The sequence below is a fragment of the Cryptomeria japonica genome, chromosome 3 (assembly GCF_030272615.1).
Source record: "Cryptomeria japonica chromosome 3, Sugi_1.0, whole genome shotgun sequence".
Lineage (NCBI taxonomy): Eukaryota > Viridiplantae > Streptophyta > Pinopsida > Cupressales > Cupressaceae > Cryptomeria > Cryptomeria japonica.
The window spans coordinates 702662797-702687264 of record NC_081407.1 but is presented as its reverse complement, the minus strand read 5'-3'; positions in this window follow the sequence as shown (position 1 = coordinate 702687264).

Here is a 24468-nt window from a genome sequence, read left to right as displayed (position 1 = left end):
TCCTTATTACAAGCCTTAGAATTAGAAAGCTTCACCGAGTTAGTAACTACACATTTATAATATCATAGTGCAAGGGTGGGGAAGAATCCACCCCCAAGACACTCACCATACATCTCCCAAGAAAATGATCCATTTGAGGAGCAATCCTCTTTGGTTCAACTTCTGGAAAAAGGCAAAAAAATGGGCACACCCTAGGGTGTGACAAGGTTGTTTGAGCTGAAGGAGTATTGAGCTGTGGGCTATGATATTATTTATGACCCTTGAATAAAGAGTCTTCTTAATGTATTTTTCTTGTACCAAACCAGTGAAAACATCGGGGATTTGAAAAGATCTTGAAAGGAACATACACTTCATGTTAGATTAAGACCAAAACTACTATTGTTCTCATGTGTGTTTGTTGTGTTCTTGTCAAATATTAAACAAACATCTTGCAAAAATATGAAACAAAATCATAAAACACTTATAAATTATAGAAATCATATTTTTTTCAACAAAATCATAGGATTATCAACTATTGATCCAAGCAGCACAATTTCAACCAATATCAGCATCAGAATACTTAGTTTGGACTTTCAAGTTAGTCAAATCAATCTCATTCCCAAAATCAAAATGCATCATCCTTCATCAGGGAGCTTTATTATATCATTCGACTCACTTAGTCACATTAATAGGGGGCATATCAAACCCTTTATTCGACTTAGTAGGCTTTGTTGGTGTAATTATTTATTCATGTTGGATATAATTACACTTTACTTAAGTTTACTTAGGTACATGCACCACATTGTAGTTTGCATATGAGACACTTAGAGATGTGCATACACTGGGAGTGTGTATGTAGGAGAATTTCCACCTTTTATGGTGTGATATTATTATTACTTATCATATCCACTTATTATGGAGTGATAATTCCACCTTCGGTGGGTGATCCACCTCATGTGAAATATTTTACTATTTCTCCTACCTACCCCTACCTACCCTTGCATCTTATTGAACCACATGTCATGATTGTGTGATCTTTTGTCTCTTAGCCTTGTCTTTATAAGAAGGCTCATCATTCATTGTATGTAACATTTGATGATCCAATTGATCATTATTTTCATCTTGATTAGAATACAGTTTATTATTATCAAATATTTTGTCTCTTATTGTGCTATTCAATGTGATCTAGATCTTGGCTATTTTCAACAAATTCTCACATGGTATCAGAGCCTATAGGGCTTCATTGAGTAGTCTTTTTGGAGAGCTTTTGGAGTCTTGTTTTTTTGGATCTAGGGAACTACTCATTTTGGGTGCATCCTATATCAATTTGGATATCACCATTGAGTCCAGGTGGCTATTTCCATGAATATTGAGTATAAATTTGACCTATTTTGGAAAAAAAAAGTTTTGGAGCAAAAGTTTAGCCAATTTGGCTAGGTGGTACAGATTTTTCAAAAAAAAAAATCTATTTGTTGTGAAATTATTTTAATTTCCATTTTCTAATATTTTGTAGTGTTTTTTATATATTTTAAAAATCTTTGATTTCAAAAAAAATCAAATAAAAAAAAATTATTATTTTTCGCGGGGGGGGGGTGTACAACACCCCCCGCCCGATCCATACTCTGCTGCTTTCATTTCCTGTAGGGTCTGATGCTAATGTACCTCTCGATGTTGACATACACTAGACCATTTTACTCCCACCATCGGCATTCGACCCTTACTCCCAGCCCCACTCCCTCCACTGTCACCCATGGTTGTCATTCCTGTCGCCCGCGCTCTGCTTTCTAGCCTCCGGCTCTGACTTCCAACCAGCCGGCGCCACCCACTTCCAATGACCGCTTTCTAATGCTCTGACAACTGCTCCTTGCTTCATTAGCCACCATGCGGTATCATTTCATTTGTCCACACTGACAATACCCTACCATGCATACAACCCTTGGTCTTACGACCACCTCGTCAGCACATGTTTGGTGCCCAGTCAACAACACATGACACTCTATTATTTGGCCAACCTGCCTATCCATACTGCCATGTGATATATCATACATGCCACATGATATACCACACAACATCCATTATACACCACATCAATTCCAACTAGATAGCCTCGTCAGATATTTTGTACGGACACGTCAGTATTATCGGCCAATCACATCTTGCCACTTCAGCTATCCATACTGTACGGACTGTCCAGCAGGGGGTGCGATAGTCTGATGATGGTCAAATATTTATCAAATTTAGCATCATGAAATGATGATGTTAGCACTGTGCCAACATTTTTGAAAATTTTTGGAGGCCCTCACCATTTGGCTTTTTGATTTTGCAATTCAACTTGAAGAGGACATATCTTGCTCATTTTAGCTTTTTTTTTCGTGCAATTTTTTTTATTTGGGCTAATTTTTCATTCTCTTTGTAGTGGTGGAGGAATTTTCTGATTTTGAAGGACAAAGTTTTTACAATTTGCAGTTTTTGATGATTCTGCCTATCTAATCCTCAAATTTGCAACTTCAAAGGCTTCATTTGGGGTCATACGACCTCCTTTTCAGGTGCCATTTTTTTTTAAAGTGCTTACTTTTTCATGCACTTTCATAATCTGCCATTATTTTGTCATAATTTTGAGTAGAAATTGTACTTTCAATATTTGGTCATTTTTGGCCTATTTGGTACTTCTATTTTGTTTGGATCTCAGTTTTGATCTCTTGTAGTATTTTTTGGAGTCTCTTATAGCCTATTTAAGGCAATTGTAAAGTTGAAATCAGAAGTCCGCCTTTCCTTGTTTTTCAAGTGGCCATTGTACACACACTAAGTATAAAGTGCCAAATCATCATTTTTTATTTTTTATTTTTTTTTTGGGGGGGGGGGTGTCTTATGTGATTGTGCCTCTTTCTATCTTATATTTTTTCATTTTGGTGCTATGGGTTCTCCTAAATTTCCACTTTTAACTCCACATAATTATGCATCATGGAAGATTAAGACATGGAGTAAACTAAAAGAAAAATGACTCATTCATTATGTAAATGGAACAATAACAATACCACCTAATCCTAAGGCTGATCCTAATTCTCAAGTTGAATGGCTCACTAAAAATTCTATGGCACTTGGAGCATTGATAAAGTATGTATCAAATGACCTCATTTTTCACATTGAGAAATGTACACCAATTAAAGAGGCTTGGGATATTTATGAGATGTTGTATGGTCAAGTTGATGAGATTAAGAGCTACAAGCTTGATAGTGAACTCATAGCTTTGGATCCCAAGGATTTTGATACAATCCAATATTTTGTCACAAAAGGAAATGAGCTAAGAGAAAAACTTAATGATTGTGTCATTAACAAAAAGGATGCTCAATTGGTTTACAACTTATTGGACAAGCTTCCATTAGAGTATGCAGCCTTTGTATCTAGCTTTGACATCCATCGATTAGCTCAAGGTGCCTCCTACACTCCACCATATTTTGATGTATTCACAGAGATGTTGATACTTGAGCAATCTAAGTTGACCAAGATGGGGATTCTCAAATCTTCAAAGTCACAAGCTTTGGTGGCTAATAAAGGGAATCAATGCAATCAAGGAAAAGGCAAGGATCAAACACAACCTAAGCCTAAGCCACAACAGGGTGATTCTACATCCTCACCTAAGAGGAAATGAAATAAGGACAATTTTTTTTGTGCATATTGCAAGAAGTCAAGACATGATGAACAACGATGTTACAAGAATGATATTGATGAATTGAAACATCTTCTTGAGAAGAACAAAATCAATTTACCTTCTAGAATGTCTACATCGGCTTTTTCTTCCAAAGAAAAGGATAAAGGGGAGGATCACTCTTTTGGGATAGATAAAGGAAAGGGACAAGCTCTTTGTACTACTACAATTCGTGATTTAGGGAGATGGCTTCTAGATTCAAAGGATTCTCATCATATGTCATCTTCACAGTCTATGTTCTCTTCATTTGAGCCTTGCCACCTTACATAGATTTTGATGGGAAATCACACATACATTGATGTGATTGGGAAAGGATCTATTGCCATTGGGGATAACTCCTTCAATGTTTTGTTCTCAAAAAAGAGAAAACCCAAGTTCACCTACAATTTACCTATGAAGTAGCCAATTTCAATCAATGAAATACTTCAGGGCTTGGGACAACATAACAAGGATAGAAATCCTTCTACTCTTTAGGCTCTGCGAAACCTAGGTGGGTGTACCTTTGATGCATAAAATTAGACCAATGACACACAAGACAACATCAACAGAAGCAGATAGATCTCATTAAAGGTTCAAAGAAAAGGAGGGTACTGTAGATAGGCTAAATCTACAGTCACAACTCGACAGGTTTGAAAATGAGATAAGTGGAACCAATTCCACAAAACAGAAAAGAAAGATATTATGATTTGATTCTTTTAAAATGTTGCAAGTAACCTCTAACTATAGCAAATCAATGCCTCAATCCGGGCATAGAATCAATACAAATATCTACAAATGAAATCCAAGCTGCAAATCAGATCTACTGAAAAATGTCCATGTATTAATGCCTGACATTAATACATTCTAAACTAAAATAGAGGATCATACATATCCAAATATTAATTCAGAATTCACAATTTTTGCTCATCGAATTTAAATCCTTTATGTAAAGGATACCTGAGAACAAGAATTACACTCTCTCATGGGAGGATAAACCCAAACTCCCTTGAAGACTGGATTTATTGAATTTGAAAAAATGCTTGAAGACAATCCAATGGAACTGCATATATGCCTTACATATATGCGACTTGCAACTAAGAATTTACAGCTAAATGCATCTATTCAATGACAGAAGAATGAGGAAATTCAACAATTACAACCCATAAAATTAAATGCATAGGACTAGAACCTGTCTTGGAAATCTTGCTTCGAGAATTTCTTAAAAATTGGAACGCTTACAAATGAGAAGAATTCAGAATAAGAAGGAAGAGAAGAATTCTAGATTCCATCTATCAGTGACAAGTGTCCCACTCCTCCTGAAAATATTCTTTCCATCACTCCCATGGAAACCGTTCTCCAAATATTTGAAAAGTGTTACAACTGACTGCAGAAATAGACTCCTCGTTTCGCAAGCTTTCTAATGTTATATCACACTTGTATATTCAGGTAAAAATAACCCGTCCAGTGAATTAATCTTGGATGCCTTTCTACACAACCAATCATTCAAATTTTTGAATTTTCACATGGTTGGAACTATAAATTTAACCTTGATTTATTCCCTTTCCTCCTTCTGCACTCTGCCATGCGGCACCCCCTGATTCACCTGCGAATCCACCAGTTCACCACCACATCAACACCGTCGGACCCACCTTAGGCCTTAGCTCTTCTTTGTCATTGATCCGCAATGGATATTCATCATGCAACTTCCCTTCGTGGATCAGGGACCATTGTCAGATCATCTTCAACCTACTCGTTGTTTATCCTTAGTCCTTTATTGCATGTTCTTTGTTGCTGATCTGTAAGGATTTTAGGTTGTGCATCTTCCAATCATAGATCATCGACCACCGTCCAATCTGCCTAACTTGCTCGAACTTTAGCTTCTTCTTAGCTCCTCCCTTCTACCGCGTGTCACCACGTGTCACCTCTGGATTGGCTCCGAAGTCCCTATCCTGCCACCTTAGCATGGTTGGACTCACCACCGAAATGAAGCTCTTCTTTGTTGCTGGGTTGCGAGGGATATGCCAATGAGCAGTTTCCCATCATGACCTAGTGACCACTGTTGAATCTTCTTCGGATCTGTTGTTGGATCTTCTCGATTTGCACAACCCTTAGCCTCTTCTCGCCAGCTTGACCTAAAATTTGGACACCTTGAGATGTGCGCACATGCGGGGTCCACTAGGAACATGTTTTTTTGTCAAACGCCTTTAAGCTTTAGACACTTAATATGCATGGGGCTTTTAATTTGAATACAAAAAATGCCCTTCCCACAACCAATGTGGGATAAGGCTTTCCCTCGAAAGTTTGTTTGGAAGTTTCTAATGTCTTTAACTCTTTCTTTGGCATATGTGGACTAGAAAAGGTCGTTGGAGTTTGGTTTCACCAATAGCATTTTCCTAAAGGTTTCCAACTCCATGTGCAGGGGAAAAAGACTGTAAACCTGCCAATGAAATCTACTTGAAGTGCAATTGCTGGCTCCACACCCCGCAGGGAGATTGCCACCAAGGGGCATTTGCTTAAAAGTTTCAATTGTCTACTCAAACACCAAATTGGGGGGAATATAGACTTTCTACGTGCCATTGCATTTGGTTGAAAGTTTCAAATGCCTTCACTTTTCATAGGCACACGAGGGGAGGATGCTGATTTCATTTTACCCTTTTTTGAAATGGGCCTATCAAATTGACTTAAATTTTATGAGTCCCAACAATGGCTCTTATTGGGGATGGTTGATTGCAATATCAACACAAGAATTCAAAATCTATGGTATAGCATACCACCCAAAAACAAATCACTTCTCTTTTTTTTTTAAATCTTCAATGAGCTTCACTCTCCAAAATAGGGGTTCCTTATTCTACCTGAACAATAGGGTATTTTATCGAAAATAGACCTACAACTGATTATAACTTGCCCCAAACAATCTCAGCATTTATCTCTGTCAAAAATCAGATTCTCATCACCTGATATCATGATCCAAACAAAGGTACCCTTTAACAACAACTGAGCATAATCCTTATGATTAACCTCTTCCATCATATTACTGTAATAACTGGTGTGCATGCCTTTTGCCTGATTTGGAAGTTTATAGCCACACACTACTTCAAAAAAAGTAAAATCATGAGACCAATCACTCTAGAGGCCTTCCCACAAGATGCCATACATTTCACTATCCCAATCAACTCTATCCTTTGCAAGGGTATCATCATGCTGAATTTCAAAAATAAAACATTTATTTTCAACATTGCAGTTTTCATCAGCACTCACTTCATTATCATTTGAATTCATAGAATGAGGGACATCAATAATTGATTGATACAAACAAGAATCATAAACATTTTGGTCCAAATGTGATACTTCACTATGTTGATCACACTTTATATTAACCTTGTTCATCAAACTCAATACTTTAGCATTCTCAATATCCCATTCATGGAAAAGAATGCATACCTCTGGCTGAAACAAATCCTCAGCTAAGTCTTTCTCATTCAGACTTACATCCACCTAAAAAACTTCCATTTGTAGTTTGAAATAATCATCACACAGCCCATGCCTCTTATCTTCTGTTGGAAAATGCACACTCCAATGATAAATTGTAGGTGATTGAAGGTATTGTCATTGATGGTAACCTTACAATCCTATGATACCGGTAGGCACCGACATCGACAGACTCTATACCGACATACAGTTCACCAGCACCCTGGCCGATAGAATTTTTTTTATTGCATAATATATTTTATTGTAATATCTTTTTGTAAGCCGACATGGCATATTGTAATAAGGCTCATATATAAGTATGAGATCTTGTAGAACATTTGTAATGAAGGAATATGCATAGATGGATATTATGTGCGAATATTAAGGCAGATTATGGAATAGGGTTTATGATTATTGTAAGAGCTTAAATCGGTACTGAACCTGGCATAGTAGATGTTGCTCCGAAGTAGTACATGACATTGGATTTATATAATCCACTTTTGTAAGTCAGTGAGACTTATTTTTGTAACTGAGCAATGAGCTCTAGGCACTTGGCCTTCCTGCATGTGCAGGCCCCTATTGTATCAGTAATATTCACTTATTGGCCAGTAAGCGAATATTGTGGGTCACAAATCCCATCGAGGTTTTTCCCACTCCGGGTTTCCTCGTTAAAATTATTGTGTTATGGTGTGCTTTTCATGTTGTGTTTATTGTTCCTATTTATTGCATTAATTCTGGTTTACCGGTACACTATTTTGGAATGCATTTCATTTAATAAGTGTAGAAAATCCATAAACCAGTTAGATACTGATTCACCCCCCCCTCTCAGTATCTTTGGGAATCCTAACAATTGGTGTCAAAGCCTAGTCCTCTAGTTTCAAAACCCTAACAGCTTGAGGAAGATTCTAACACCGGTAGAGATGGAAAACTTGAGAAAGCAATTGGAAATAGCTTTTTCAGAATATGATGCAGAAAAATTGAAGAATATAAAACTTGAAGATGATCTAAAGGCTGCATAGGAAATCATTTAGGGACTTCAAAAAAATCTAACTATTGCAAGGAACAAAAGAAGAGAACATTTTGAGAAGATGCAGAATGATGATGATGAAAAAGAAACTCTTAATGACCTTGTGAACAAACTAAGACAAGAAAATAGTACAATGAATAATGAGATGCAAGATATGACTATGAGGCTTTATAAAGACATTGAAGATAGGAAGAAGAATGAAGATGGCTTGGTTAGAAGACTAAATAATGCTGGAAATGAAAACACAAGACTCGGTCATGAAAATGATATGTTGAAGACAGACTTGATGCATACACAAAATGACAGAACTAAACTCATGAGACAGAAGGATTTCTTGGAAAATGAGTTGGCTACTGCTAATCAACACAAAGAGAAATTCCACAAAAGCTCAAAGGAACTTGATAACATGTTGAAGAATCAGAAACCTAATGGAGATACAAATGGCCTTGGCTTTGAAGTTGGTGAAAGCTCTGGTACTGCAAACAATCATGATCATAGTAAACCGGTAAGACAACCTAATGCTTACAAATTCAATGGGAAATGTTTTAACTATAGTAAATATGGTCATAAAGCATATTAGTGTAGATCTAGAAACTAATAGAACGCTAATGCACACACCGGTCAATATTCTAAATGCAATAAAATTGGTCATAACTCATAAAATTGCAGAATGAATGTAAGATGTTATGTTTGTGGAAGATTTGGACATTTATCTAATCAATGCAGAACACATACCAGCATAGGATATGGAAAATTTATTAAGAAAAACAATGTGACTTGTTATGCTTGTAACAAAATTGGACATATTGCAAAATTTTCTAGAAGTAAGGCATCACCGACAAATAACAAAGGACCCAGTTTGAAAGGTAAAGAAAAGGTTGAAGAGGTAAAACAAGAATTCTCAAAGCAATGGATTTGAAAGTCAAATCAGAGTATTAGTGAAGCTATTCCTTCATTGGTAGAATAGAGTATCACTCCACCGGTAGGAGGTTCTTCATCTAACTGAAGAGAATCCTTTGTGGGTATGGTAATAAATATAAAACATGCTAATTTACCCTCGGTTGATGATAAGAAGTTGAAATACTTCTTTGCCGGTAGATGAGTTAAGTTTTCACTTAACCGATAGACATTAAATGTGGCAGTTGAATGAAATAACACTATAAAGCAAGTGGTTTGGCTCTTTTTCATTCACCAAGCATTCAAATTTCCTGAGAGCACGAAAATCCTGAGCGAAGGCATCCACAGCAAGAAGTGAACCAAATCATTCAAGCACTCATACCTAAAGGAAAATTAAGGTATTTATAACAATGGTTTCCTCCTCTACACCTGAATTCATTGCAAATCCTACTATTGTTGAAGTTATTAAGCACCCTAGACCCATATTTAAGATCATTCCCAAAATTACGAAGAAAGATGATACCCTAGGAGCATTCTCACAAATACCCAAGGGAGTAGTATATGCCAAGGATCCTAGAATCTACATACATTGTCATATAGATGAACTAGGAGATGATGAAATTAAGAACATATATAGGACTATTTTATGTGATGAAAATGGAAATGTTAAACCAAAACATAAGATAGTTGAAACCCTAGGTTTTGTGGAAATCCTTAGTATCCCTGTTTTCCCAAGGATGTTATAAGGATTGTGCTAAGCAAAGTACATGGGGAGTTTTTTTGGTTGGATTCAATTCACAAGATAACCAAAGAGGTAGTTAGGGCAGTGATAGACTTACCTTCTACCAGTAGCAGGCCTGATAAAACTAAAAAGGTTCCAAATGATACTGTGATGACCCTAACTGGTGCAACTTTTGACAAAAGATCCTTAAGAGTCAACGATGTTAAGGATATTGTAGACACCTAAAATTGTCATGTCTAATTAAATAAATATATTATTTATTTAATTATCTAAGCTTAATTCTTCTATTAATTAAATAAATCTTTATCTATTTAATTAATTCATTTATCCTCTTCTAGCCTTATTTCTCATTTAAATAAATACATTTTTTTATTTAAATTATCCTTTTCCTAAATTAAATAAATATTTTTATTTATTTAATTATCCCACTTCCTCTATTAATTAAATAAATATTTATTTATTTAATTAATTCATTAACCTTTTCTACCTATGACACATGTCATTCATCTCTTAATTCATACACTACCTACCCCTTTCATTATTTTATTATTTCTTTTACCTACCCTCTAATCATAGCCGACCTCCTTTTACACCTCTCAATCTTATCCCTCCATTTCATATAGTGTCTTCTATATAAGGAGATGCTTCCTTCATTATCAAACCCTAATGAGACATTCGAATGAATCTTATACACTTGACTACACTACGATCCTACTTGCAACCACATTCCATTCTTTGTTGAGCTCTTGTGCATATAAAATCTGAGAGCAAATATATCAAGCAAGATCAATGGAGATAGGAAGAATGGAGATCAAAACCCTATTGGACATGTGATGGTATAATCTTTGTGATTTCATTTGATTTGCATTGTCTTAGGTAATCTTCATATGTTATGGTGGATTTTTGTTGTTGTTAGGCTAGGGTTTTGTGGTTGAATTCATTTAGCCTTTCAATATCGTTATTATTGTTATCCATTTTCACCATATACATTTTGGCACGCCCGGTGGGACTCTTGTCCCTTTTTGCATTTAACATCTTGTCGCAGATTTTGTGTTTGAAGTTGCAGATCTGACGTTTTCGGCAACATTTTGATATTTTTGCGTCTGCGCACTTTCGGATCGCATTTTTGATTTTTTGGCACGTCTGCGACCTCTAGAATCACATTTGTGTTATTGGCAATATTTTATTTTGATGGTTCCAAGAAAGCGCGTTTGTGTTTTAAAGTCATGTTTGTGATGTTTTTAGCCGCGTCTGTGTTCGAAAGATGCATCTGCGTTCGGTAGTCGCGTCTGTGTTGAGAGTAATCGCGTCTGTGATTCACCAATTTCAAATTTTGGATTTTTATTGATTCAGTTTTCGGATTTTGCATTTAGGGTTTCAGATCTGGTTTATTTTGAGCTAACATTTTCATATCTAGCTAACAAAATTGGTGCAGCTTGTCTTGGAAGCTAAATCGTTTGGTTGAAGGCCCCTATTTTCACAAAGTCTTTTGGGTTTAAAATTTACCTAACTTGTGTGCTTGCAGGAAGGGGTGATTATTTGAAACAATCCAAACTACTAACAACTCTTTGTTACAGGTCCTTGGCAAGAGTTTTTGGATTTTTATTGTGTGCCTTGTTTTCATAGACTAGCAAACACTTCAATTGGTGCACTAAAATTGAATCATTGTCTTTTGTGTCTTGAGCAATAGGCTCTTTTTGTTTAATCTTTAGAGGGCCTATCTTCCCATGTGGTCATTAGGACTACTAGTGAGAAGAGAATGACCCAAGTGGTAGCGAGGAAAACCCACCTCTTCCAAACCACTATAAACAAATGTATTCATGGTGAAAACTATGAATAACATGTGTTGATTAGTTCATACTGACACTATGTCTCCCCATAAACCCGTTTGATCAAATTTATTTGATCAGTTGTAGGGCGTAACCCCTACCGGTTGGGAGCCTTCTATATTTACATAGCTGAAAGTGCTGCATGTATGGCCACACGAGCGGATACCCTTACTAGCACCTTTTTGTTTTAGAAGCCCAAATCCTTCTAGTTGTTGGGGCAGGAGGTCGGACCTCTGGTAGCGGCCCACACACATACAGTTGTTAGTAGAGATACAAAGTTCACCACGGGGAGTTTTCGTGGGGACTGATGCTTGGCTGACCTGAGAAGTGAGTGCTGAGGGTGGAGCCAATGAGGTCAAGCATCTAAGTATCCGCTCTGAATAGCATAGCCTCGGGGGTAAAACCCCATGTGGGATCAACAACTATTGTCTTGGCCAGCCATAAGAATTGTGCTTGACTTATATTAAACATTCAAAACATTCAAGACCAAACAGCAAAACAGTGTCTTTTGTGTCTTCAAGTGTATGCAAAACATTTTTACATCAAACAACACACTTTTATTGGAGTCATTTTTGAGTCTAGACACTTGCAAACATTGAGTCCTCATCAACACTGTGTCCTCTTGTCACGAAAAAATAGTCAAACAGTCATATTTGGTCACAACAAAACGACTTCACAGATTGGAAAAAATTGCACAAATTTTACAGAAACGCATCTCTGTCGGACATAATAGCGTCTGTGTTGTATAACCGCGTCTATGAAGGGCAGAATCGCGTCTGTGTTCCAACAGTCAACATTACACTTGGCAAAAAAATCTCAGAAACGTGTCTGTGTTAAACAGAGCCGCGTCTGTGTTGGGAAACCGCGTCTATGAAGTATAAAGGCGCGTCTGTGTTCAAAATTGAAAAACTGTTACATTCCAGCAAACAAACACAGTCAGTTTCAGAATTCTTGAGCTTCCTAGGTCATTTCTCCAGGGTTTCATTTAGCATTCAACCTGTCTTTGGGTCTCACAAAATCCATCATTGCTTCACATCTCACTTTACATTCACAATTGTCTAAACTTGAGTCAAAAGGTCACTTGATTGTCCTCACTATCCTTTGTCAACACACTACATACAACAACACTTTGCTAAGTGGTCCCTCATCAAGGTTTCTTACCTTTGGGTCTCATTTGATCTTACTTAGAGTCAAGGTCAACCTACCTCATCAAGAGAAAATATCCTCTCTTTGGAAGTCACACCTACTCTACTACATACATACTTGGTCTTACACTTTGGACATTGCAAGTACACCTTAGATTCATTTACATTCCATCCAACTCTTGGTCTTCCATACTTTCTCCATTTTTTATCTAGTCTCACCCATCTTGGTCAATACCTAGTTCATGGTTGAAACCCGCCTTCAAAAATCTAGGAGAGAAACTAAAGAGGCTCAAGAGTCCGCAAACATGAGTTCTTATGAGTATGACAATGATATCTTTTTCAATTCTGATCATACTACATTACCTGACATGGATGCCTATAGAAACATTCCAAATGTTGAGAACATGGACACTATAAACAACAATGCTACACATAATGACAATATGGACAACTTTTCTATACATTCAGCAAATGTGGAAGAATCCATTATGAATCCCCATTTCAATCGATTGGTTGAGGAAATAATGGGGAGGGATAGACAATACTTCTTACAAATGATGGAACAAAGTGGAGCCAAGATACCTCATGATTCTAACATGTCTCAAATAATGGAAAATTGACCTTTGCAACAACCTCACTCCAACATGGATCAAAGGAGACCTAATAGTGGAGGAAATAGAGGACCACATATGGTACCTGAATCACCATCAGCTTTGCTTCAAAAACCAAAGGTCCCACATACACATGGTCAAGCATATGATACTCACCTTCGCAGACCATTATGGAAGTCTTATGTAGAGAAATATGCTCAATCACATACCAATGCTAAGGATCAACCACCAAAGCAATGGGATATTCAAAGGCATGCTCAAAATTTGGACACAAGGAAACCCCGTGTCAAATTTGGGGGCAATACAATAGAACATGACATCCCTGTAGAGTGTGGTATACATGCACAAAATAGATATGGTATTCCTCAACATGAATCTATACCAAGTGGTCCACATACGCAGCATCATTACAGACCTCCTCCATATGAACATGTGTATGATCAATATCATCCATATATGCAACATGCTCTCCCTCCAATGGGTACCTCAAACATAGGATATGGTCCAAGAAGTTGATCTCCACCTAAGAGTAGTTTGGAAGAACAAATCAGGGACTTACAAAAGAAAATGGAGGACATAAATACACCAAAGCCAACATACACAATGAGAGACATATGTCCTTATCCATTTGACAAGAGCATTCCAATGCCTCCTTTTCCTACACATTTTGTGATGCCTAAATTTGATAAGTATAGAGGAAAAGGGGATCCTAAGGCACACATAAGACAGTTTTTCACAGCTTGCATTGAGATAGCAGCAGAAGAGACATATTTGATGAGATTATTCCCACAAAGCTTACGTGATCAAGCTATGGAATGGTTCTCCCAACTTCCACCTAGTATTAAGTCATGGGGTGACTTAGCAGAGGCATTTATCCAACATTTCTCCTACAACATAGAGACAGACATATCAGTCACTACTTTGTGCAACACCAAGCAAAAAGATGGAGAGTCTTTTTCATCATTTTTACAAAGATGGAGGAATCTAGCTAGCAGATGCTCTTGTGAAATTCCACAAAAACAAATGGTAGAAATGTTCACCCAAAATGTTAACAAAGACATTGGCTATGATCTAAGGAAAGCTTATTTGTCCACCTTCAAGGACGTTATTGAAAAAGGCTTAGTGACAGAAAAGGTCCTAATTGAACAAGGAGTCATTAAGATATTCAAGGAAAACAAAGATGACTTTAAAGGAAAAGACAAGCCAAGATTTTGGAATAAAAACAAGAACACAGTCAATGATGGTGTTGTTGATGCCAACACAGTGTGACCCAAAGTCATCTTTTCTGGATCAAGTTCTACAAACAATCAAGTGAATACTCAAACAACTTCCAGATCACGAAGGAAGTACACCCCATTGGGAGAACCACTTGAGTCAGTTTTCAAGAAGCTAGTGGCAAACAAAGTAATCAATATTCTAGATATTCCTCCATATGAACCAAAGGTTAAACCATATTGGTGGAATGATGATGAGTATTGTGAATTTCATAAGAGCAAGGGTCATAAGACAGGAAATTGTCATCGACTGAAGAACATCATACAAGATCTCATTGATAGAGGTGACATTGAGATTGAGGGACATTCGTCTAATCAAGAACATGAAATATTTAAGGAACCATTCCCAAAACATGACAAGGGAAAAGCTAAAGCCACAGAGGATCAAACCAATTATACAAGAGCATCTTACAACTATGATTCAACCATCAATCACATCTCGATGGACAATTATGTCTCTACCATTATCATCAAGGACAAAGCGTCTAAGGATTCTACTCGGAGACCCAGGATTGTCCTAAAAGGTGTTGGATCTTCTTCTGAACCTACCTCTGAATGTCATGTTACAACCCGTCAAGGTAAAATCACTTTGCAAGGTGCTCCAGCCAAGAACACCACTTCCTCATCAACCAAACCTGAGTATGACCTTGTAGAACAGTTAGGGAAGACACCCATGCTCATTTTAATCCTTGAGCTATTACGCATATCTCCTGCACATAAAGCCATTCTTGAAAAAATCTTGAGAGATACTGCTGTTCCTACTGATCTGAACGTGGACCAATTTCAATCCATGGTGGGATACCTTTCCATTCCACATTCACTTACTTTCACAGAAGCCGATGACGCCTCCGTAAGTCAGCCACATAATGCACCATTACACATTGAAGCCTTCATACACAAGCATTGAATAAAAAGAGTCCTGATAGATGGAGGAGCAGGTCTAAACATTTGCACATTAAGCACTATTACACAATTGGGATATTCTGATAATGCTGTGAATTCTACAAACAAAATCACCATCAAGGCATATGACGATGAAGAGCGTTCATCCAAGGGCACAGTCACCTTACCTCTCAGAGTTGGGCTAGTTACAAAGGATGTGGTTTGTCAAGTCCTAGATTTAAATCTCACTTATAACATATTGCTAGGACACCCTTGGATTCATGAAATGAGGGCAGTCCCATCCACATATCACCAATGCATTAAGTTTCCTCATAATGGAGTGGAAGTAACAGTTAATGGTGATCCTAATCCATTCATATACTGCAATAACCTGAAATCAAAGACTGAGACAATCATTCCTAGTAATCGTGAGGTTGTTCCTTCGTCGGCATACATTGATCCTGAGTCATTAAAACCTTTGACATCAAAACAAGGTGAGCTTAAAGGCAAGTTTCAGGACAAAGGCATGGGGGAATATACTTTAAATCAAACCATGTACTTATGACAAGTCAAGAGTTCCCCAAAAGAATATGGAAGACCACATCCTAACAAACAAATCTCCATTATGATGCTCAAATGGGACCCTACTACCTTTCAAAGATGGGGTGAACTAGAAGAGGAAGATTTATACCAAATGCTTTTCAGGGATAATGAAGAGGAAACACAAGACCACATCAATCTACCGTGTGAGAAATATTGAAAAGGCTTCAAAATTCTACAAAAATTTGGGTATGATGGAAAAAGCCCTCTGGGGTTACGAAAGGAAGGCATCATTGAACCTTTACAACCTGAATTGACTTTCAAGAAGGAACGCTCGAAAGGAATTGGTTTCTTAACTTCCAAGGTCCACACCCAAAGGACAGAAGAAGCCTTACAAATCAAAGCTGCCAAAATGCAACAAGAGGATCACTATTCCACAGATTCTAACAAATGGGAATGGGGTTCAGACAAGTCTTCTAGTGACTACGAGCTCACCAAATATTCAGAGAGACAGATGAACCCATAGAAGAAGAGGAATTTTATAACAAGTTCAGAGTTGGTCAAGAAACAACCCATAAGGATTCCACACAGTCCTTGTCTCAAGGTTCTAGGTTGAAATCACATAGGATGAGAACACCTATCCTAGAATGTGCTACTAGTGATGATAATTTGGATTCGCTCACGATTGAGACTGATGAGGAGAGTGCCATCGATGACCTCGATAATTACCTTGACATACCCGAATATAACTACATCTTCACTCTTAGCCCCGCTGAATTCGAAGACATTAACGGCCTTCCCCTTGTTCACCACCAACTCATTGACTGGGATCATGAAGGACCTGCATAGTTTGACACATTCCAAAATGATGAAGCTTTTATTGACTACTTGGGGATATGGGATGATCTTCCCCCTGGAGACCATAAAGCAGGATACACTATAGAACTCAATAGCGTGGCATATTTTGGTGAGGGTGTCGGACCTTCCAGTCACAAAAATGTGAAAATAAGAACAAATCAAGGGTCTCATGGCGAAAACCACACTATGGCGCTGTCTGACCTCAAAAAAGTAAAAAGAAAGGACGTATCTAAGGGTGAAAACCTCTTTGAGGCACCCAAAGATGGAAGGCTCGACATACTCCCAGCATCATATGAGGAAAAGTCATCCATGTTGGTAGAGGAGACTATCAAAACAAACATTGGTACAGAAGAGGTTCCACACAACATATTCCTAGCTCAATCATTGACAGAGTCCGAAAAATCAAAATTCATAAGTTTCTTCAAAGAGCGACAAATCAACTTCGACTGGTCATATGCTGATATGCCTGGATTAGATCCGGATTTGGTAATGCATCATTTGACAGTCAAACCGGGGGCAAAACCAGTGAAACAGAAATTAAGAAAAATGCATCCACAAGTGGCATTACTAGTCAAAGCAGAACTTGAGAAGTTATTGGATGTCAGATTCATACGCCCAATCGATTATCTCAAATGGATCTCCAACCTAGTGCCTGTCAGTAAACCAGATCGCAGCATCAGAATTTGTACAGATTTGAAAGATATCAACAAAGCTTGTCCAAAGGATGACTTCCCATTACCAAATATTGACTTGATTGTTGATCTCACAGCAGGTCATGAAATGTTATCATTAATGGATGGATTCTCTGGTTATAATCAAATAAGGATCACACCCGAGGATCAACACAAAACATCACTTACTTGTCTGTGGGGAACTTTCTGCTAGAATGTCATGCCTTTTGGGCTAAAGAATGCAGGTGCTACATATCAAAGAGCCATGACTACTATCTTTCATGATCTCATGCACATAACTGTAGAAGATTATGTTGACGACCTCTTGGGCAAATCAATAGACAGAAATACACATTTGGACATATTTTCAGTCGTCTTTGATCGGTTGGAAAAATACAAAGTAAGATTAAACCCCAAGAAATGTGTCTTTGGAGTAACCTTCGGGAAGCTCCTAGGATTCATTGTATCCAAAAGGGGAATTGAAGTTGATCCAGCAAAAGTCAAGGCCATCTTGGAAATGCAACCACCAAGAAATATCAGTCAACTTCAATCCTTATAAGGCAGACTCTAGTCCATCTGAAGATTCATAGCACAACTTGCAGATAAGTGTAATCCTTTTCAGCACCTGCTACATAAAAACATCAAATTCAACTGGGATGATAATTGTCAATAGGCTTTCCAGACACTCAAAGATTATCTTCTAAATCTGCCAGTTCTGATGCCACTAGTTCCAGATCAACCACTGTTACTGTACATATCAGCTACTCCAACAGCACTGGGGGCACTCTTAGCACAACAAATTGCTGAGGGCAAGGAAAAAGCAATATACTACATCAGTCGCACATTGGTGGGATACGAGCTAAACTACACACCAATTGAGCATGCATGTCTTGCCGTGGTCTTTGCTTCACAGAAATTACGACATTACATGCTCACTCATAAGACTAAGTTAGTTGCAAGGATAGACCCATTGAAATACCTTCTCAATAGAGCAAAACTTACTGGGCAACTAGCCAAATGGGTAATGATCCTGAGTGAATTCGACATCGAGTATGTGGACAGAAAAGCAATAAAAGGACAAGCCATCACAGATCAATTAGCAGATGCTCCCATCATAGATGATGTTCCTCTAAGTTTAGAATTTCCAGATGAATCCATTTTGACAATGTCACATGCAAAGCCATGGCAACTATACTTCGACGGCTCATACACACAGCATGGGGCAGGAGCTGGCATCCTCTTTATAACTCCTCAAGGGGATTCTATACCAAAATCATACCGCTTATCATTTCCTTGCACAAACAATATAGCAGAATATGAGGCATTAACAACAGGATTATGAATTACAGTTCAATGGAAGATCCAAGAGCTTCGTGTTTTTGGAGACTCCCAACTTGTCATCCATCAAGCAACTGATGATTACCAAACAAAAGATGAAAAATTAATGCCTTATAAACGAATGTTGGATGATCTGAAACAACACTTCACAAAGATAGACTTTGAGCAGATACCAAGAGAGCAGAATCGCGCCGCAGATGCCATGGCTACAATTGCTTCCCTAATTGATTTACCTCCAAACGAGACCTGCTATGAGTTCTTGGTGGATAACCTTTTGGTCCCTTCATATGAGATCATGCCTACTGAGATGATATGTGTTGTCGGTCCTGAATCCCAGTTATATGGTTCCATTTTCACATACCTTCGTGACAATACTTTACCTCCTAATCTATCAAATAACCAACGTCGCACTTTCATTCGCCAATCCTCTCGATATGTCATTTTAGCTAATATCTTATACTGGTGAGGTCTAGATGGCACTCTTCTTAGATGTTTAGAAAGTGGCGAAGCTCAGATTGTGTTATGGGAAGTGCATGAAGGGATATGTGGTCCACATGCTAGTGGTCCTACCTTGGCCAAGAAACTCATCAGGACTGGATATTACTGGCCCAACATGGAGAAAGACTCATATCAGTTTGTCAAGAAATGTAAGCAATGCCAAATTCATGGAGACCTCATACATGCGCCAGCACAAGAACTTCAACCACTTGCGTCTCCTTGGCCCTTTTGTCAGCGGGGACTTGATCTCATAGGCAAGATTCACCCTCTTTCTTCCAATGGTCATAAATTCATTATCACTGCCACAGAGTATTTTACAAAATGGATTGAAGCCGTGCCTCTCACACAAGTTACTGGAAAACAGATTGCTACATTCATCCTTAACTATATCATTTGCCGATACGGTATTCTTGTTTCCATTATCACTGATAACGGGTGTCCCTTCAAAAATCAGGATGTTTGTGAACTCTGTGACCATTTCCATATCTCCCATCATTTCTCCACACCATATTATCTCCAAGGTAATGGCCAAGCTGAGGCGTCTAACAAAACAATCCTTAAAATCCTAAAGAAGACAGTTGACGATGCTAGTCGTAATTGGCATATCCAACTTAATCTTGCACTTTGGGCCTACCGCACAAGTGTCCACACACCTACAGGAGCTACACCCTATTCACTTGTCTATGGTACTGAAGCCATCTTGCCTATTGAGGTCGAGCTACCCTCTTTACAGGTCTCTTTGAAAAACATCATCAGTGATGAAGACTATAGGGTCTCTCGCTTACAAGAGCTGGAAATACTGGATGAACGAAGACAAATTGCTTTTAATCATCTCAAGGCTTACCAACAACAAATGAGTCATAGCTACAATCACAAAGTCAAGCCTCGCACATTTGAGGTAGGGGACTTAGTTCTCAGAGAAAATCCTATAAATCAACAAGACAGAGAGAAGAAGGGCAAGTTCGAACCAAACTGGCTTGGTCCCTACATTATTTTAGTAGCATATGGATCTGGTGCATATCAGCTCTCAACCACAGAAGGTGAACCTTTGGAGGATCCTATCAACAACATGCATCTTCGCAGGTTTTACACATAGCTCTTCAGAGTATCCTAATTTCAAAAATACAAAAAAATCAAAAATTTCAAAAATACAAAAAAAATTATAAAACAAAAAAAATTGTTACTTGGTGAAAACCTGGCAAACAGGTGCCTTGTGACAACAAAAAACAAAATAAAAATAAAATCAAATAAAGTAAAGAGAAATAATTTCGTCCAATGGTGAAAACCACTTCGGTGGCGCCCTGGGCAAGTACCATGGTGAAAACTGGGTCACCAGTGCCATGCGTAAAGACATTGCTCCTCCCTCCTTCAAGATTCACTTTCATCCTTTCACTTTGCACACACTCACAACCTATTCATTCATAATAAACTTACCCATTCCCATCATGGCTTGTTATTGATCTACCTAAGATTGGTCAGCCATTCATAATAAACCTCCCTTTTCATCCCTTTCCATCCATAATAAATTAGATCCTATCTGTGGCTAAGGCAAATCCTACGTCTAGTGATGGGTGTGGAACTGAGAACATCACATGTTTCAAGGAGTACAATTTCTTCCAACTTCCTTCAGTCTATCCATGCACAATCCGCAATAAAGCAACATTTGCATCACAAATCCGCAATAAAGTTTCATCTTCTCCACAATAAAGTATCAGTTTCATGGATTCAGTCAGTTTTAGATGAGACACAGCAGCAACAATGGGCTTCAACAAATCAAATCTTTCAACAGACTCAGACAACATTATGGTTCAATGCTATCTATCCTTTCCGTGAAAGTAAACATTGTGACCACAATCAAATAAGACTTATACAAGTGACAAGAGACACTAAACTTGAGGACTACAGTGGATGTTGGTGTTGAGTCTTGGTTTTCTTTTGATTTTATCTTTTGGTGACATGTCTTTTAGCTTTTCCAGGATGTCTTTTGACTAGAGATTCTATCTCCAGGATGTCTTTGACTAGAAAGGCGAGGATGGGGTATCGTCACCTATTTTTATTTGCTGTCTGTGGATTGTCTCTTAGTAATGCTATGACTTGTCCAAGGATATGAGGACACTAAGAGTCTAGTGTGAACTAGGGCATTCCTTGTTTGTGACTGTCTTATCTCCATGTAAACAGGTACAATGACTTTCTGGGTCGAACATATACCTTGATTGTCATAACCTATTTTGCCATAATAAAGCTCAATGATGATAATGCACAAGAAGCTCTTTCACTTTCATATCTTCTATCTTCCATCCCCTTTCTTGATTGACTTCCATCATTCTTCTTGAGTCCGTGTAGCCTACTATCACATGACTGAGTATAATGACACACCAAAAAAATTTACATTTCATGTAGTTGCACCTGCATTACCACATATAAGCATTTCATACATACATATAGATATCACATCCTGCACACAACACCTGTTAGCACAATAATTATTTGCATTATCATATTCATTTGCATTACATACATTCACATTTGCATATGCATACACATAAACACATAAAAGAAAAAAAAAATACTGCATTGCATCATATACATATTTGCATCCATATCATAAGCATCACATAAGAACATCTCATCACATAAGTACACATGCATATAAGTTGCTGCAAAGATGAATCATCTCATATATATAAATCAAAAGTGTCATGATACAATGATGTCAAAATCATATGGCTACAAGCACCCGCAGGTGTCTACAATACAAAAATGGTACAATACTGATACAAAGGGAGCCCTCTATGGCTATGATGAACTCCCTCCCTCGGAGCTGTCTGGCCTCGATGGAATCTGAGCCCCTGAAGGACCCGCCCCAGGATCATCCCGCCTGTCCCCTCTATCTGGTGGTGGTGGAGGACCCATAACCCCACCACTCGATGTCTGTCTCCTCCAGCTCCCTCCCGTAGCTGTCGCTCTACGTGACGATCTATGGAAGCTCCTTGCCCGCTGATCTGCTGGCACTGCACCATAGTAGAGATCTTGCTAGTAGGCAATCTCCTCCCCTGCCCACACAACATAAGTATATCCTGCCCCTGTATCCTCCACTACCTGTCTCCTGGCCCTCAGTGCTATCTCAGCCTCTGTATAGCGCTGAATAGCCTGATCTCGCTCCCGCTTAGTATCTCTGAGCCTCCCCTTGAGTCGATCCCTCTCCCTCTCCAGCTCCTAGATCTCATCTACCTGGCCCTGGCAGATCTCCCTCAGCTCTATCAGCTCATCTTCCTCTAGGTTAGCCCCCTCCACCTCTGCCTGTGGCTCCCCCTGTACGGGTGCCTGCCCTTGTGCCTGTACTTGTACCTGTACTGGTGCTTGTACTGGTACCTGTCTTTGTCCCTGTCCCTGTACCTATACCTGTCTGGGACCCTGTGCTGCCAGCACCTATAGCGGCAATCCACCGTGACCCCTCACCACCCGAGCCTGTCTCTCCTCTCCACCCTCCCTCTGAGGTGCAACCCGCCTCTCTCCAACTACTCCCCTACTGCTCTGTCGGCCTCTACCCCCATCACCTCCACCATCACCACCACCCCCATCTCCATCCAATGGCTCTCCCGGATCCATCAAGCATGGGAATGGATGCTCTGCCCAGTATGCTGTGTACTCAGCATCCATCCCACCATCCTCAATCTCTGACCATATGTCCCAAGGTACTGGCATCATCTCTACCAGCTGTGTAACTGCCTGATCATATGACAGCAAAGGCCCAAACTATGCCTGATCTCTGATCGTCCGTGCATACATGCCTGAGCCCCGTGGCATCCTCTGGATCCTGCCAAACTGTCGGCCAACCCTGTCCACTAGCTGCCTCTCCAGCACATAGGGCGTCTGCCCAATCAGGTACCTGCTCTGGAAAGTGTAGGGAAGCTCAACTGCATCATCCTCCCATTGCTCACAGCCTAGGTATGGTCTCCATATTACCATGTCGATATCATCTATCACTCACCGCCAATGCTCTAACCTGCCAATACGTGGCTGTGATGTGATCATATCATATAGGTGCACAAAGCTGCGTCCATGTCCCCTGCTTCTGAAGTGTATCGGCCTCATCACTGGTAGATGCTCATAAGCCCATACCTGTAGCAATGTCACCCCGCAGCCCAATCCCACTAATCCATGATACACAAACTGATGTAGCTCCTAATAGAGGTGTGCCAGCATGCATGGTCCCCAAGCATATCTGGTGTGTTGTGTCACCAGTGTCTCCAGTGCTCCTCCCCAGCCCACAGCCAACCCCCGTGTCGCCCTATCCAGACACAGGAACCCACTGATTGCTCCTCCTATCACTGCTGGTAATGTCAATCCTGTGGCTGTCATGGTGTCCCACGCCACGTGTCCTGCCCTCATCTCCAGTCCTAGGTCCTGAAATACTCATCTCAGGGCCTTCTTGTCTCCATCTCAATCGTATGGGATCAGCTCCCTATCGACCGGTATCTGCAAAATCCTATATACATCCTCCAGGGTGACTATCATCTCACCCATCGGCAAATGAAACGTACAGGTCTCGGAGTGCCATCTCTCCACCAGTGCAGTCAACAGTCCCATGTTTGCCCGAAACTCAGGCACATATAGAACATGTCTCAATCCCATCTCCTCGATAGCCACTCAATCCTTGAATGACAACTCAGGTCGCAACCTCTGAGTCAACAGGAATCTCTCATGTGACTCCAGCATAGGCAAATATTCCTGCAGTCAAGCAAATCACTCATGTTAGTCATAGTGGCATTCCTTGTTTATCACAAAATGCTACTTTTTATCTAAATGCATATGGCATTCTATCCTAGTGACACTCACTATTCATCACAAAGTGTTTCTTCTATCCTAGTGGTACTCCCTGTTCATCACAAAGTACTACGTGTGTGACTCACTATTCATCACAAAGTGTTACTCACATTTGCACTCCCTGTTCATCACAAAGTGCTACTCATACTTTAGTACTCCCTGTTCATCACAAAGTACTTAATCTTGGTACTCACTGT